Source organism: Ambystoma mexicanum, chromosome 11, assembly GCF_040938575.1.
Source record: "Ambystoma mexicanum isolate Mex_15411 chromosome 11, UKY_AmexF1_1, whole genome shotgun sequence".
Lineage (NCBI taxonomy): Eukaryota > Metazoa > Chordata > Amphibia > Caudata > Ambystomatidae > Ambystoma > Ambystoma mexicanum.
In genome coordinates this window covers 276,985,220-277,003,367 of record NC_090934.1, presented here as the reverse complement: position 1 = coordinate 277,003,367, position 18,148 = coordinate 276,985,220, and positions in this window count along the sequence as shown.

Genomic DNA, 18,148 nt, shown 5'->3' with positions numbered 1-18,148 from the left:
TTCGCGTTCTGTAACGCTCACCTGATTTCCACGGAGGCGCTGGGCTGGACTGAGCTGTCGCTGTGTCTTCTAGTGTGACTTGTAGATCTCGGCCTTCTCCTAGGGCTGGTCCCCTTCTCACGATGTACCGGACGTGTAGAGTGAGGTGTCTGCAGACGGAAGAACAAGGATTTAGGAACTGGATTGACTGAACTTCTCCTTCCTCAGTCCTCTTATTCGAACCAAGGGCGTGGCTTGCTCACCTTAGATATATTAAGGCCGGGCTCTCCATCCTGCGTCTTTGCAGGGGCGCAAGTACCAGTTACTTCACTGGTTCACTGACAATCCTCTTGATTGCAGAGGTTGATGCTGGAAGATACCGCCGTTTACCGCACGAGCGGTTTCTTGATAGTCATTGGAGCACCCTTAATTTAGTCCCTTGCTCAGTCTCAGGGTGTCAAGATTGAAATTGTAGAGGAATGATGCGGCGAGCAGGTGAGTAGGAAAGATGACCGGTTGCTGTCACCCTTTCTAATGTCTCTCTTTGTCCTGCAGGTTTAGGTGCAATGGACGCTGATGAATAAGTGCCCAGGATCGTGCAAGCGCGTATCTACGAAGAAGATGAAGCGCGGTGCACGTAAGTAAAATGACTGCTGTTTGTTTCAAAAGCACGCCTTAATGTCTCTTTTGTCCTTGCAGATCGTGGATGCAGAGAGCGTTGCTAGATGGATGCCGGCGAACGTGCGAGCGCGTAAGTAGAAAGTTTATGGTTGGTTTAGAATGCGCCTTAAAATGTCTCCCTTTGTTTTGCAGATGCCAGCATGCAGCGCTTCTTGAAGTTCAGAACGTGCGGAGCGCAGGTATGCAATTCAAGAATGCAATGCTTAATCAAGTCCTTTTCTTTGCAGATGTCGATGAGGAGCCGAAGAAAGCGGCGGAATGCTTTGGAAGATGCCGCCGTATTTGGTAAGTAAGAGCGCTGCTCTCGAATTGAGTTCTGCTAACCTGTTGTTTTGTCTTGGCAGGTGCAGCTGAGGATCGGATCTCTAGCAGGTAAGGAATTCGTTTTCACAGGAACTGGAGCTGAAGAATCTCAGGAAGACTGGAGCTGACACGGTGAGCGTCCTGCTGCAGATGCAGAATAACGCAAAGCACGTTTCATCAATCGGGTGTGGTTTAAATAGCCTTCTGTAGTGCTTAGGCGTCTTCTTCCACAGCCTCGCCCAGGTAAGAAAAGAGTTCCTGTGTTCTGATTCCAGGGAGTGGCTCCTGCCCCACCCAGACAGGAAAAGTAGTTCCAGGCAGAGAAGGATCAGAAGACCATCGAGCTGGTAAGTAAGCAGCATGGTCTGCTGCAGGTAGGTCCACCCAAGCACTCTTAAGCATTATGAGCCCGGCGCTTCCAGCGCCGGGACCGGTCATCCTTATGAGCCTGGTGCCACTGGCGCCAGGACAAGGTCCAAAAGGTCCCGATAGGGACTGGCTGGTACCCAGGATCAAGGTTATGGGCCTGCTTCCAAGGATGTGAGGCAAGTCCTGACCCCTTGGAAGCAGGGATCATGACAAGAGCTTCACCTCCACACTGACTTTGATCAAGAACGCAAAAAAACTAAATGCCATCAAGCAACAAAGGGATGACCTGGCGGAACAGAGAGGCACCCTAAATCAGGAAAAAGATGCCCTAGGTCAGGTAGTAAGCAATTTAAGAACAGACTTAAGTTACTGGAGCATGCCAGACGGGTAGAAGGTGCTCTGGAAGAGAACACTCAATCTAAAAATGCACAAACTCAGGAGGTGAGTCTCCTGCAACAAAAATAATTGGCTTAGTCTTCCCAAACTATACAGACAGCACAAAGAGATAATGAGGTCCTCAGTGAGGAGAAAGCTGGGCTCCACAAGCAAATGACAGCTCAATAGAGTGGGTCATAGAGAGCAGTAAAGCTCTGATAGCCGAGCAAAAGGCACAGATCGTTGCCTATTATCATGAGATAGGGGCTGAGAAGGAAAAACTAGCGAGGTTGGAGAAAGAATGTCCTAGATCTAATACAAACTGGAGGGATCCCGAACAGGTGGAGAGGGACAGTCAATCCTTGATCATAGTATGATGACCTCTGTACTAAGGGACTCAAATTCATTTAACCCTTTGTGCACTGCTAACTTCATGGCTACCGGTTCACATGAGCCAGAAACCTTGAGGCCATCAGAATTAAATTGCCCTAGCATGATGGAGGTGACCGGTCAGCGGCCCCCAGAAATTGATGTAGGGGCGTCCCTGTATAGATACCAAAACATTAAGGCTGATGTCTCTGGCAAGGAAGTCTCCTATGAGGGGAAAGTCAGGGAATTAGATCTGCAGAAATACTACCTTCCAAGGGACCAGTTGGTTCAATTTGTAGAAAAACCGAATAAAATGAGGCCCAAAAAGAGCATTTTGAAGACCTGCACCCAATCAGGGCAGTGGGGGGGATCCTCTGCCAACCCTGCAAGCAGAAGACTACTCTCTGATACGCCACAGGGTAGTAGAAACTAGGCTCCATCATTCTACTAGCCCCTCCCAAGTTCAAAGAATCAGGGAGCGCCTAGAGGATCAGGAGGGGTCCTCCAACAGTAGCGCCTCTGAGGGTGAGTTGGACTCGGGTGAGAAGGCCAAAGAATGCAAATAAATTAAAGAAAGTTATGGCAAAAGACCCCATTTGACAGATTAAGGCCATTAGGAATTTCATAACCCCATACCACAAAAACGCAAAATATTCTGTCCGGGAACATTTGAGCAAATGATGGACACTTTTCACCTTAAAGACAACCCGAACTGCATAGAGTATGTTAAGTGGACGTTCTCTCCAGAGTACTGCAGTTTCTTTGCTGGACTGGAGTACCAGAACCTTTCAAGAGGCTTGCAAAGCGGCCTACAATTTGCAGTGCGGGGAAGATCAGGATCCATGAGAATTTGTGCACAAACCACTAGGAGGGTGTGCACGGATAGCAGGGAGGTCATAACCACCTTCTTTCATGCGCTCCCAAATTATATCATGACCCAGCTGGTGAAGGATTTCCATGATAAAAGATCTCTGGACTGGGTAATAGAGCAGGGGACCCATATTTCTGAAGTCCAAAAACCTGCAGAAAATAAAAACCAGAACAAAAAACCCAAACCAGCCAACAGTCCTGCTGCTGCTAAGGTGGTGGAGGTTAAGGTTGCCCCCATGTTGGACCTAGAAATGAGGGAGCCTAAAAATGCACCAATCCCAAACCAGCAAAATCAGAGACCCAGAAGGCCTTCAGGCCAATCACAAACATGAGGCAATCCCACCAATGGGACCCCTAACTCTCCTGATTATATAAGTCCCAGATTCAAGGGCAACCAACCTATCTCTGGGTACGTATGGAATCCCCAGCCCAAGGGGGGGACCTAATCAGGTAAGTACTACCCCAGGAAACTTCCCTCCTAACTTCCCCCAAGAGGGCAGTAAGCCCCCAAATTCTGGGTTAAGTTTCTTTCCCCGGTATCCACAAAACCCCACAGGCCTAACCGTGCAGGGGGTGGTGTTGCCCTTATCTTCCCTGAGTGGATTCCTGCCACTGTCACTCCTACGCAGACCTACTCCTCTTTTGAATGTCTTGTCTGCCGACTCTCTCTCTCTCCTAGCCATTCCCTTACCGTGGCTACTATCTGTCGGCCACCTGGTCAAATTTCCTCCTTCCTCTCTGAGTGGGCTGACCTCTCCTCCTCACTCCTGTCCTCAACCACTCAACTCCTCTTTCTTGGCGACTTCAACATCCACCTTGATGCCTCCAGTCCCCCCACTGCTCTCTTTCGTGACCTCTGCGACTCTCTCTCACTCTCTATTCTCCCGTCTGGGCCTACTCACTCTGCTGGGCACACTCTTGATGCTCTGATCTCTTCTGACCTTCCCCTCTCCGTCCCTCTCTCCACTCCTCTCTCCTGGAGTGATCACTTTCTCCTATCCTCCCACCTCACCCTCCCTACCCCACAGGCAAAGCCACCCTCTTCACTGCCACCCACCTTCTCGGTCATCCGACCCATGAAGCGTGTGTCAGTTGAGGCTTTCGCTGCTACCTTCTCGCCCCCCCCTGCCCCTTCGGCTGACTCCCACCCTGACACAGCCCTCTCCATGCTCCACTCTGCTATATCTGTTACTCTTGATATCCTTGCCCCCGTCATGAGAATCCGCCTGAAGCCCAAAGCCAAATGTAACTCCTGGTATGACTCGGATCTCGCCACCCTAAAACGCAAGTGCAGGGTTGCAGAGAGGAAATGGCGTGCTTCATGTTCATCCTCTGACAAACTGGCCTGCCGCCTGCTCCAAAGGCAGTATCGGCTCTCCGTTCTCACCAAGAAGAGAGCCCTTATCCAAGCCCGCATCTCTGCGGCATCTAACAACTCCGCCAAACTCTTTAAAATCTGCAAGGAGCTGGCCAACCCTGTTGCAGTCTCTACCTCTCCTGTCCCCTCCCAGGCCCTCTGCACTGCATTGGCCTCTGACTTCATCTCTAAAACTCAGGACATCCTGTCCTCACTCTCCTCCTTTCACCTCCCTCCCTCCCTTCCCTGCTCTTCCTCTGGCCCTTCTGCAGTCACCCCTCCTCCCTCTTTCTCTGCCTTTCCACTTTTCTCTGCTGACGAGGTTTCCAGACAAGTCCGATCTATGAAAGTCTCGTCTAAACAGGTTCACCCCTGTTCCTCCAAAACTATCAAGGACCACATCGACTCCCTGGCTCCTGCCCTGGCTGACTTTTGCAACCACTCCTTCGCCTCTGGAGTCTTCCCTTCCCCTCTCAAGTACTCCGTTGTGCACCCTCTTCTCAAGAAACCCTCTTCCGACCCCTCCTGCCCGGCTAACTATCGCCCTATCTCCATCACTCCCTTCCTGGGCAAGCTCCTGGAGAAACTGGCCATCTCCCAGCTTAACCTCCATGCTGAATCTGTTGGTAGTCTTCATGACCATCAATCTGGTTTCAGAGCTGCCAGAAGCACGGAAACTGCTCTCCTGAACATCCGTGAAGACCTGCTCTTGAACCTCGATTCCAACACTCCGTGTGTTCTCATTCTGCTCGATCTCTCCTCTGCCTTTGACACTGTCAACCATGCCATCCTGCTCAACCGTCTCCGTGAAAACCTGGGTATCACTGGTCAGGCTCTGGCGTGGCTGACCTCTTTACTTTCAAATCGACCCTCCCAGGTCCAACTGGGGTCCTTCCTCTCCGACATCTTTTTCTCCACCTGTGGTGTCCCCCAGGGATCTAATCTCTCTCCCTGGCTGTTCAACCAGTATCTGGCACTCCTTGCCCACCGCATCGCCGCTCTCTGCCGTAATTTCCAGTGCTATGCGGACGATACCCAGCTCATTTTCAGGCTACCCTCAGCCTCTCCCTCTCCTTCCCCCATCTCTGACTGTCTGTCTGCTATCCAGGAATGGTGTGCCGCCAATGACCTCTGCCTTAATGCCAGTAAGACTGAGATTCTACTCATCGGTACACCCACTCCCTCCTTCCCTGCAGCTCTCTGGCCTGCCTCCCTTGGCCCCCTCCCTGCTCCTACCTGCAATGCAAAAAACCTTGGGGTCATCTTCGACTCCACACTCTCCTTCTCTCCTCATATTTCTGACGTCGCTAAGAAGTCACACTACCAGCTGCACCTCCTCAGAGGTATTATTCCCTTCCTCTCCTTCCCCCAGAAGCTCACTGTCTCCCGAGCCCTGGTTCTCTCGAAGCTGGATTACTGTAACAGCCTCTATCTTAATCTGCCTGCCTCCACTCTCCGCCCTCTGCAACTCATCCAGAACAGAACTGCGAGACTTGTCCTTGGCCTCAAGCCCAGGGACCGTATCTCTCCAGGACTGAAATCTCTACACTGGCTCCCAGTGGCTGCGAGGATAAAGTTCAAAACCCTCTGCATTGTCCACAAGGCCTTCTGGGACCTTGGTCCTAAATACCTTCAACTCTCTCTTCCCAAATATCTTCCTTCCCGAGCCCTTCGCTCATCCGCCTCCAACTCCCTCAGGGTCAGCCGCTTCTCGAAGCAACGAGCTGGGGGGAGATCTCTCTCCGCGGCAGGGGCCTCCCTCTGGAACAGCCTTCCTGCCTCCCTGAAACTTGAGGAGAACCATCTCTGGTTCCGGAAGCACCTCAAAACCTTCCTCTTTGCTTCTGCTTTCTCTCTCCCTCTCCCCTGCTGAACAGCTAATATTCTTTACTGAAACTGCACTGATTCTGCAACTGGACCACTCTTAACGGCCTCGGTCCTGGGCCCAGCCACTCTCCACTTGCACTGATGCCCTGGAACCCCTCTGCACTGCGGGACTGTCTCTGTATCCCTACAGCCCCCCCCCCTTTTCCAGCACTTGTTCTGCACTTACCTTGCACTTGCCACCAGCTGGCCCTATTTATTTATTACTTTACGCCACTTACCTTGTACTGCACTTCCCCCCCTCCCCTTCCCCTTGCACTTTTCCCCCTCCCCCACCCCTGCACTTGCGCGATCTGAATGACACCTGGCCTAGTAGGATCGTTGTCTGTCTCCCCTTGTTCCTCCCCTCCCTGCCTCGTCGCGCCTTGAAACACCTGTGTATAGGCGCGTTACAAATGCCATATCATATCATATCATATCATAACCTGCAGGACAACCCCCCTTTCTTTTCCCACTTTCAGGAGCCCAGACTACTCAATCCGGGAGAGGGGGGTCCAAGGGTGGAGGGTTACCAAAATCCACAATATCCAGGGTACTCCTGGAGAATTGATAGTAACCCTTTCCGTGAACCACCTAGATTTGAACAGAGAACCCTGAACCAGCCGGAACAGGTGTCCCAACTGGAGTGCCAGGTCCAGAACCTCACCCAGGATCTGGGTCACATGTTGAGGGCTCAACAGAACCCTCGGATGAACATGGCTGCTCAGAACTCCTCAAACCAAGGGCCTGGCACCTCAGAACAATGAAGGGGAGAGAACCCCGACAACTCACCGGTTCCACAGGAGGAGGCATGGGGAAGTTACATTACTTTTTTCCGCTTGAGGAGAAGGAGGGTAGATTTTATGCCCCGGTCCAAATGCAAGGGCAATCTATATTTTCAGCACTGGTGGACACTGGATCCCAAACCACTCTACTTTCAAAAAGGGCCTTTGAACAGCTAAATTCAGGAAGGGGGAAAGATACCAGATCCCTCTCACCCCCCTTCCTGGACAACTCCAGAACTTCAACGGGAATGAAATTCTTGTCCAGGGGAGAGCGGATTTGGAAATAAAAATTGGGCAACACAAAATAAAACACCCAGTCATAGTCGTGACTCCAGAGGGCACACCCTGTCTACTAGGGAATGACATCCTGCGCAGATTGTCTCCCCTAATAGAGTATGTGAGCAAGGTCCCTGGACTCAGAGGCAATAAAATTAAAACAGAGTGTCGACTATCTTAGTTTAAATGGCACATGCCACATGGTTGAAGAAAAACCTGATCATATTGTGTTTCATTTCCAGAACAATCAAATACCCGATGTGACAGTAATTGCTGTAGGACAACAAACTGCTGATGGGAACTCATCTCCATTCCTGAAAATCAACCTTCCTTCCAGTTTTAACACTGCAAGGAAATACTTTGAAATTTTATAGTGATTTACAATCTGAAAATCCCAATTCTACAGTTGTTCATCCCTATTCAGTTAAATGAGGGGAAGGAGTCTGTTCTCGCCTCTGTGTGCATGAAAAACGGAAAGAGCTTCATCAGCGCAGCCATGTTATGAAAAGCTCCCAATAGATCCAGCCATTCCTGCATTTAAATTGATCGAAAAGTGGGAAATGGGCCTGGAAACTCCCAATTCCAAACATCACCTGGCTAGTAGGTGTATGCTCAAAATCTCTATAGGAAACAAAAGCATAGAACATAATTGTTGAGTGGTGCAAGATGTCCATGCTGCATTCTATTTAGGCAGTGACATTCTTAATCGAATTGCCTTTAATTTGGACCGGATAAATTACAAAGCCTGGTCCCGACTAGGGAGCAATCCCATGGACTTTGATGATCCAGAAAAAGCATTTTGGTCAGCCCAATTGCTGCTGTATGCAGTTGAAGTTCAAATTGGAGGTCACCATCACAGGATGGACCCGACAATTCCCACTTGCATTAAAAATTAAAAGAGGACAGAAACTGCAAAGTCCTGACGCATATGTACACCTCAATGCCCATCTCCAAAAGCAGGGGTTGGGGTTAAACCCAACACCATTAGTCAATGTAGAATGCAACACCATTCCAATAGTGGTGGATAACAGCGACCTCAGGAGTCTCGCGCTGGGCGCAGGCACCATCATTGGAATGGTGGTTAATGACTGACATTTTTGCATGGATCTAAGAAATTAAATGATAGGACCAATCCCCAATGACTGTTTTAAAAAAGACAGTGACAATGACTGTCCACCAGACAGGATCTTCACCCGGCAAGGGGGGAAATTCCTGGTGTACTCTTTCTGCCCTTACGGTGAGGGAGAGGTGACCTGTGACATCAGGCAGGATCAGGTGATATTCCAGGTCCACAATGACTGCCTCTCCTACCTGAAACCCTCTGTCCAGGTCAATACTCTAACCAGAGACTTCTCCACCTTGCTGGAGGAGGCCGCTGAGATAGATTTCCAGACTTCAGGAAAATGGTTGTAGAGCGAGTCAACATAGCTGATGCATGTGAGACTCCGGAGCAAAAGCAAAAGTTAAAACAGGTGTTCTTAGATTTTCAAGATCTCTTTGCTGTGAACTCCTACGACTGTGGTCGCACCGAGATCCATACTACAACAATTCCCACAGACCCTGCAATGACTCCATTGTTTGTGAAGCAATATCGCTTGCCTCTCGCATCCATGGAGTCCCTGATGGAAATAATCAAAAACCTTGAGTCCCGTGGGATAATTTGTCCAGTCCACAGCACCTTTAATAATCTGGTGCTGGGGATTTTAAAATGAAACAGCCAGTGGTAACTCTGTGCTGACCTTAGGGAGCTAAATAAACGGGTACACATGTCCCAATGGTCTCTCCCGTACATTGACCAAGGACTAGCCCAGATCCAGGGGTCAAAGGTATACACTGCATTTGACCTGACCAATGGGTACTGGACCATGCCTGTCAGTAGGGAGGACCAATACAAGCTGGCCTTTACCTTCAGGGGCAGCAGTACACATGTACCTAGACTCCCTTCAGATACATAAACACTGGCAACAAATTCAACATCTTCCTACATAAGGCCATGCCCGACTTGGATGAAAGGGATACCTGGCCTATGTGGATGATGTCCTGATAAAAAGATCAACTGTGGAGGAACACGCAGTGGAAATCCATTATGTTCTGACCCAGTTGAGAGTTGCCGGAGCACAACTGTCCTTCCAAAAGGCACAGTGGTGCAGGACCCGTGTCAACTTCGTGGGACATGAAATAACTCCTGAAGGTCTCTATTCCCAGGAGAAGAAAGTGGAAGCACTCCTAAAACTGAAAGGCCCCACAACTCTGTGTAGAGGAGGTCCCAAGTATAGCCTACACTCCATCCATTTTGATGTACCAGGAACGTTCACGCCGAAATATTTGACGTATGATGAGCAAATTAACCAGCAGAGAGCTGCAGTGGGGCTCTGTCCAGTACCTATCAGAAGAACAGCACCTATTGAAGTACCAATACCAAGGAAACCATGGACAGTAAGGTACCCACTGAGAAAACCATATGAACAAATGAAACAAACTGAAGATCGTCTAAGTACAGTCCCTGAAGAAACCAAAAAGGTCTTAATGGAAGACAATGGTGACGACAAGAGAACCCAGACTGACTCACATACAGAAGATATGACGACAAGAGAATGACATATGGAGACGAAAACTCCATGGACAAGGGGTATCGTGAATCTAAAGTGAGAGGACGATGTCAAAAATAAGAAGCTTAAGCTGTAAGCATGACATAGATATTTGACCAGTTTACACATGTACATATGCTTGGAACCGCAAGAAAGCTAAGGAAATCATGTGGCTTGCTATGCTAAGTAGACAGATAGTGCTACAAGCGCCCCCTAAACATATCTACCTCAAAAAAAGGCACATTATATAAGTATATTTCCACTTTGCACAAGAAGCAGAATCAACCCAAAGGTTACTAGAGGCTGCACGAGAAGAGCTTCATATTTAACAAAATCAAGAATAAGCAGCAGAAATGAAACTCAGCAGAGGCAAATCGTGCCATGAAGCCCAAGGTCGTATCAGTCAAAACGGATGAACAGTAGCTACAATTAAATTGAAATAAAGAACAGAATATCCTGCTCTGAAAGGTCAAGATAAGAAGCCGAAGGCAGGTAGTGGGTGAAACAAAAATAAAATACACAAACTACATGAAGAAGAGGCAAATTCACGTGTCTGAATCTCATGACCAGCCGAGCAAGCAGAAGTAAAACTTTCACACCTATGCATGGAAACAGGCCAGGCGAAGATATCAGAACTTTTCCAAACAGGAGAGGCAGTCTTGAGGCCAACCACAGTGAAATAATTGACAATCAATTTCTTGAGCTATTTCTGTACCAGATCTATCAGTCCTTGGCATAATATATGGTAGAACACGGGTGTAGATTTCCCCCAAGATTCCAGAGTCTTGAGTACCCATGCATCTTGGAAATTCTGGATGTCAAGCAACGGGTCCTCTGACTCCTTCATCTTACGTGTCATTATAGCTCCCATGTTGGAAGTGTATGGGTAAAGCGATCATAATTTTTCCATACTGCGGCTCTGCAATTGTTAAATGGAGCTCCATCATGCGCAGTATTAACTATGGTCACACCAGGTTAACCGGCCCGTGTCCACATATTGTCTGCTCTATCACCAAGTATGATGATTAAGAGACCTTTGATATCCCCTATGGCTAACGTGTTCCCTCCTGTCATTTTTTTCTAGCTCGTGTATCCATTTTCCGGTTCCCGATGTCAATATTGGATGCTTATTTTTCAGGTTTTCCCGATCCATGGGTGGCCATGGAATATACTGTGGTCTTGCTCCACCTTTCTCGAGTAGCGGAAATTGGGACACATAGCCCTCTCTCTCTTCTCTCATTGTTCTCCTGTCTATTGCAGGAGTAATATTCCTGCATCGCCACCTACCGGGCAATGTCCTTAGCCGGCTTACATAGGGTGGTGGAGACACTCCCCTCTGGCAGTAAGATACTTCTTAGTGTCTGTCTGACTGTGTGGCTGATCCTGATCCTGATTCATAATTCCTTTGCCATCTGGCTGAGTAGACCGTGAAGCTCTCCGTAGACAGTGGTTAAAGTAAAAAGTAGAATCTGCAGACAGAGGTCTGACGGGACCTGTGTTTCCTCACATAACCACTTCGAACTCCTATGGGCAGCTGAGCGAGCAAGCGTCCAAGAGGCGGTGATGAAGGCAGTGATCCCGAGCATCCAGAGAGGAAACATGCGAATGGTGACTGAAAAAGACTAAATGTTTTGGTAAAAGTGCATGCCTCAGAACAAGTGAGGGAAAGGTACCGGAGGGCAGCGGGAAAACATACAGTCAAAAGTGAAGTAAAATGTATATACATATATAGGGGGAAGGAAGTAGTGACTCAAAGGGTGACTAAAGTAGCAGAAGAGGATGCGGAGGAGGATACCCGAGAAGAGAGAGGATACCGGTGGGGACACCCGAGAAGGGAGAGGATTCACCTATTCCTACACTTTAATATAGCAGCTAGAAAAAACTTGCATCCATAGTCCTGAATAAAGAGGAACAAATAGGTCACCACGGTGGTTAAAGACGCTCGAGAAAGGAACTACATGTCGGGGTAAATATTAGAGGCAGAGGTCTGTGTAACCAGCTGGAGTTTGTCTAGTCTGTGAACGTCTGTTTTATGTGTTATTTGTTGTGACGTCATAGGATGAACATTTTTCATTCGAGGAACTAACATAAAAGTTACGCGATTGGATACTTGAAATATTGTATAATATAACATGATGTTTATTGAGTAAAATAGAAGATATAAAATGTTGTGGAAAAACGGGATTGGAGCTTGCGACGAGTGGTGTTTGCTCATATTATTGAAATTGTTTAAGTAACAAAAAACGTTAACAAGTGTCATATAAAAAGCAAGTGAACACATTTAAATATGGAAGATATTACTCTATTAGTACATCTGTGCAAACAGTTGCCAAAACATTCACCTAAACTGAAAAAGTCCAGTGCAGAATGGGTTAAAGGAACTGCAAACTAAATGTTTATGCCATGGCCACTGGGTGGATCGTTATCTAACGCAGTCCTACAACACATGATGACATACTTGCACGCCACATACATGGGCAAAAATTAGACAAATGCCTAGCTTATCTAGAGTTGTGGAAAATGTACCACAGGATAAAGAGGAGGAGCCGCCATTAGATTGGATACTTAACGTATGCACAGAGGGGGGTGAGACACCTTCAGCGCCACCCGCCCCATCTGAAACGAAAGTTGAAAACCGTAAGGACGAAGGGTTATACCCGCTAAGAGAACTCAAAGCAGCCGCTGGGTATAGCAACCCAGCATAAGAGTCCCCTATGCAAAGTAGTGACGAAAATCTAGACACAAATAAAGATAGAGATATCACCTCCAAAGTCCAGAGGGATAAGGAGAGACGCGATAAAGAGAGAAAAGACCAGACACAAGCAAGTACATCTCTCGGTACAGAGAGAGAAGGCAAAAGATTGAAAGGAAATGAGGATAGAACTGATGATATAGCATTCACATAAAACAAATGGATGGGAGGGCAGATTTTATTGAAACTCGATGCTAAAGACATTGATCACGTGAAACAAAAAGAGAGGTTAGATGATGTACAGAGAAAAGAGAAGGAAAAAGAAAAAGGATTGAGAGACGAAAGAATAAGGAAAAAGGACAGGTAGAGATGAGAGCAGTTATATTGCGAAGAGCAAGAAAGGCAACACGATCGTAAACAGTGAGCAGCCAATGATCAAGACAGACAGGAGCAGCGTAGGCTAGAGGAAGAACAAAGGATACGGGAGAAAATAATAAAGAAACAGAGGGATGAGGAAATCCGAAGGGCAAATTAACGTAGAGACACAAAGAAAGAGGAATAAGATAGGGTCAGGGAAGAAGCGAGGAAGCACAGAGAATTTGATGACGATGTAGAACGTAAGCGAAGACAGAGAGCACACGATTATGAATATCTAGAAAGGGAGGTTAAAAAACCTGAGCCAGTAGTAAACTGGGAAGATATAGAAGAATTCTTTCCTGAGTACGATTCAGTACAAGACACGTCTAGGGCAAATTTCGAGGATGACTTCAACACTATAAGCACTGGAGAGATGATCGATAGAATATATGATGAAATGGGGCTAGAACAAGTACCCCAAGGGGAGGGGAAAGACAAGCGCCTGGATAGCACTCAGCTTTATGATATTGAGGACATTGTCCGAGGTAGTGGAAACAGAGAACAGTCCCTAGATAGGTTGGAAATAAATAGGAACAAAGAGGATGCAAGAAGTTGCACGAGTTGGGCATAGACAATGTCTGACACTGAAAGAGAGGAGCATGAGGAAACGGAGGAAGAGAGGAGACACGAAAAATGATTCTCAGGAGGGAAAGGGATAAGATGGCTAGAATCTAGTGGGTCTGCACTGAAGGCCTCAGGATCAGCCACACAGTCAGACAGACACTAAGAAGTATCTTACTGCCAGAGGGGAGTGTCTCCACCACCCTATGTAAGCCGGCTAAGGACATTGCCCGGTAGGTGGCGATGCAGGAATATTACTCCTGCAATAGACAGGAGAACAATGAGAGAAGAGAGAGAGGGCTATGTGTCCCAATTTCCGCTACTCGAGAAAGGTGGAGCAAGACCACAGTATATTCCATGGCCACACATGGATCGGGAAAACCTGAAAAATAAGCATCCAATATTGACATCGGGAACCGGAAAATGGATACACGAGCTAGAAAAAATGACAGGAGGGAACACGTTAGCCATAGGGGATATCAAAGGTCTCTTAATCGTCATACTTGGTGATAGAGCAGACAATATGTGGACACGGGCTGGTTAACCTGGTGTGACCATAGTTAATACCGCGCATGACGGAGCTCCATTTAACAATTGCAGAGCCGCAGTATGGAAAAAATTATGATTGCTTTACCCATACACCTCCAACATGGGAGCTATAATGACACGTAAGATGAAGGAGTCAGAGGACCCGTTGCTTTACATCCAGAATTTCCAAGATGCATGGGTACTCAAAACTCTGGAATCTTGGGGGAAATCTACACCCGTGTTCTACCATATTTTATGCCAAGGACTGACAGATCTGGTACAAAAACAGCTCAAGAAATTGGTTGGAATCAAAGCCAAACTGTGGTCTGAAATACAGTTGACCATTGCTCACTATTGCAGGCTGCTGCAAGAAAAGAATCGCAAAAAAGAAGCTGCACGAAAAGGGTGAAGAGGCAAAATGAGTGCAGAAGAAATTGTCAAAATATGCCCTTGAAGGGACCATGATAACTAGCAGACGGATCGAGAATGCAACAAGCCAATAATCCACAGCAGAATAATCAGGGCAATACTGGGTTTTACCCCAGGGGAAGAGGATTCAAAGGAAGAGGATGGCAGAGTAATCAGGGCTTTCAAAACATGCAAAATGGCAACCAAGATATGTCAAATGGGCAAATAATCAGACCACCTCCAGTATCTTGGTTGTGTGGAATGACAGGGCATCTAGCACGCACATGCAGAAATCAGGGCATGATGCAAAACGACCAAGGAATAAGAGCAGGTATGGTGAATCTACCTGTGTTTTTACAGCAGGGAGGAAATGGAGTTGCACAGAATCACATGGTGCAACAACATACGCCAGAAGCACAGCAAGGCTTGCAACCTCAGAATTCAAGGAGTTTTCCACAAGGACAGTCTCAACAGACGCAGATGCAACTGTCATAGACAGTAAGTGCAGGACAGGCTGTGAACTCTGGAATGAGGGGTAACACTGGTTATGGGGATAGTCCATTTGCACAGGGTGGGACAAAATTATACATGGTCTAGGACAGCTCATTGGGAACCCTGATGTGTTCTATCCTATCAGTGACATCAGACCCTCACCAGGAACCAAGGGTGGATGTCGTTATAGGGGATAAAGATTACTTCTTCTTAGTTGACACGGGTGCAACACATTTGTGTATACGTAAAGGCAAGTTTTCCTTGTCTGGCGATGCTATAAATACTCAGAGCTTCACAGGAGCTACAAGTTGTGTTCCTTTTACAGATGCAATTCCAGTGTCTGTAGGAGAATATGATATGAATGTACTGTTATTATATTCACAACAAACACCAGTAAACATCTTGGGTTGAGATTTGCTGACGAAGTTAAACATGACAATCTCGTTCACGGAGGAGGTCATAGTATGTTCAACTCCAGGAATACACTATTTGAACATATGCAAAATGATTAGAGCATACACGTCATGAGCCTTGTACCATTACAGCCTGGAATATTTGCGTACAGAATTCATGTGCTGATAGCAGGGCTGTCAGGCCTTGTTGAGAAAACCTTCAGGACCCTACATGAATTTCTATTTAGGGCAAAAATACCTATGCATGAGTAAAAGGGACAAGTATTTCCCTTGATGATACACACAGCTGCAATACGAGGGAAAATGGCTTTGATTGATGGCTGTAATGATGAAGGCTGACAATGGTGCACAGTAATCGCCATTGAAGAAGGGTACAGATTGACTGACGTCACTGATGACAATCTGTTTGACGAAAAAGCAGATGAAGGAGAAACAGCAGTTGAGGTGAACCTCACTTTCTGGGTGAAAATGATCAAAAGAGAAGTGCTTCAAAGAATGATGTTGGCACAGAAATGTCCTGAATATTTCGAGGATGACATGGCCCAGGTGCCTGTCTCAGTGTGGACCACAGGCCCCTATGATGTAGGCTTATTGAAAGGAAGAAGAAGTGAAAATGAAAGTGAAGCCAAGAGTAATTCCACCAAAAGCATGAAAATATCCCATGTCCAGAGAGGCAGATGAAGGAATTTTTAAGAAAAATTCGGCTATGATGGAGCAGGGCATCTTAGTGACGTCAGATCCGTCATGCAATACTGCAGTTTACCCTATCAAAAAATCAAAGGGAGGGTCTTGGAGGCTAATTCAAGATCTGAAGCCGATAAGTGATATTGTGGATGCCGAGTTCACTTTAGTCCCAAACCTGGCTACAATCCTATGTAATATACCTGTTGAGGCAAAATATTTCACAGTGATTGACTTGAAAAATGCCTTTTTCTCAATCCCATTGCACCGAGACTCACAAGATCTGATGTCATTTACGTTCACACAATGCGTCTGAAAAGCACGAGGCTACCCCAGGGGTACTCTGAGTCTCCTTCTATTTTCAACAGAGTCCTGCAGATGGACCTAAGCAATATTGCATTAGAAAGTGTTGTCTTACAATATGTGGATGACATGTTAATTTACAGCACAACAGAAGATGCACAATTCTGTTCAGCTATTAACTATATTGGCTGAAAAAGGATACAAAGTTGACAAAGAGAAGTTACAATATTGTCAACAAGAAGTGTTATACATAGGCCAGCTGATCTCATATGAGGGGAAAAGAGTTACCCTGGAAAGGGCTGAAGCCATACTGAACACAGCTAAGCCACACATGATAAAGCAGATGCAGAGCTTTTTAGGCCTTTGCAATTATGTCAGGGCATGGGTCTTCCACTACAGCTCATATACCAAGCCTTTGCTACAGGCCCTAAAGAAGGCACAAGTGGCGAAAAGAAAGATTGAGTGGTCCTAGACCATGGAGGAAGGATTTGCTGAACTCAAAAGAGCCATTTGCACAGCACCAGTTTTAGGGATTCCCAATTATGCTGAGGAATTTTACCTATTTTCACACACGAATGCAGCGTTATGATGGCAGTGCTCACACAGAGAACCACATTGAGGTACGAGCCCCAGGCATATTATAGTGGAAATTTGGACCCAGTGATGAGAGGTCATTTCCCTTGCAAGCAAGGTTTAGCTTCCACAGCATTCACCATTGAGAAGGCTACAACCATTGTAATGGGATGCTCAATGACATTGTATGTCGAGCACTCGCTATTTGCTATTCTAGAGAAGCCGAAGGGCACACTGACCTCTCAGTGAGCTTCTGCTTATGAAGTAATCATATCGAATAGATAGATTAAGATAGTGAACTCAGCTATGTTCATAGCAGAACCAGTCACTGAAGGAGAGCCAATACATGACTGTGCAAATTATGAAGAAACTACAGAAACTACAGAATCAAATGATTGATGAAACTGATGAAGTAGACGACAACAGTTGGTTTGGATCACTATTTTCATGGGATCCACAATGGATCGCAGATGCATTCAAGTTCCTAGGAGCCCTGCTAGTGATGATATTTCTAGTATTCTGTGTTATCAAGATAATAATCTCTCAGTGCCAGAAAACTCGAAAAAAGCCATAGGGATGAAGTTCAATATTGATGTCGAGCCAGTGTGGAAGCTCAATGGATGGAAGTTCAAAGACCTGACTGATGAGGAAATAAAAGACTTTGTGAAATCCAGCATTCATGCACCAGAAGGAACAAAGTTTTGATATCCCAGGAAGCATAGAAATTATGTGGGAAGGTGGGTTTACTGCTGCCCAAATGGACAGTGTCAACTGATGACGTGGAACAAGGACGAACACGTGAGAACAGCAGGAAGTTTAAAAGGAGTAATAAAGATATGGACCCCAAAGAGACATTTCTTCAGACCATCGTGCATAGACCCAGAGGATAAAGAAAGAATGGACCCAGGCGATGAAGTGAAGGTGAATGCAGAGGAACCAAAGAAGATGGATCCAAAGAAAGAGGCAAAATGAATCGCCCAGAGGGGGGAGTGTAAAGGAGGTCCCAAGTATAGCCTGCACTTCAACTGTCTATTTTGAAGTACCCGGAACGTTCACGCCGAAATATGTGACGTATGATGAGCAAACAAACCAGCAGAGAGCCGCAGTTGGGCTCTGTCCAGTACCTATCAGAAGAACAGCACCTATTGAAGTACCGATACGAAGGAAACCATGGACAGTAAGGTACCCATTGAGAAAACCATATCAACAAATGAAACAAAATGAAGATTGTCTAAGCGCAGTCCCTGAAGAAACCAAAAAGGTCT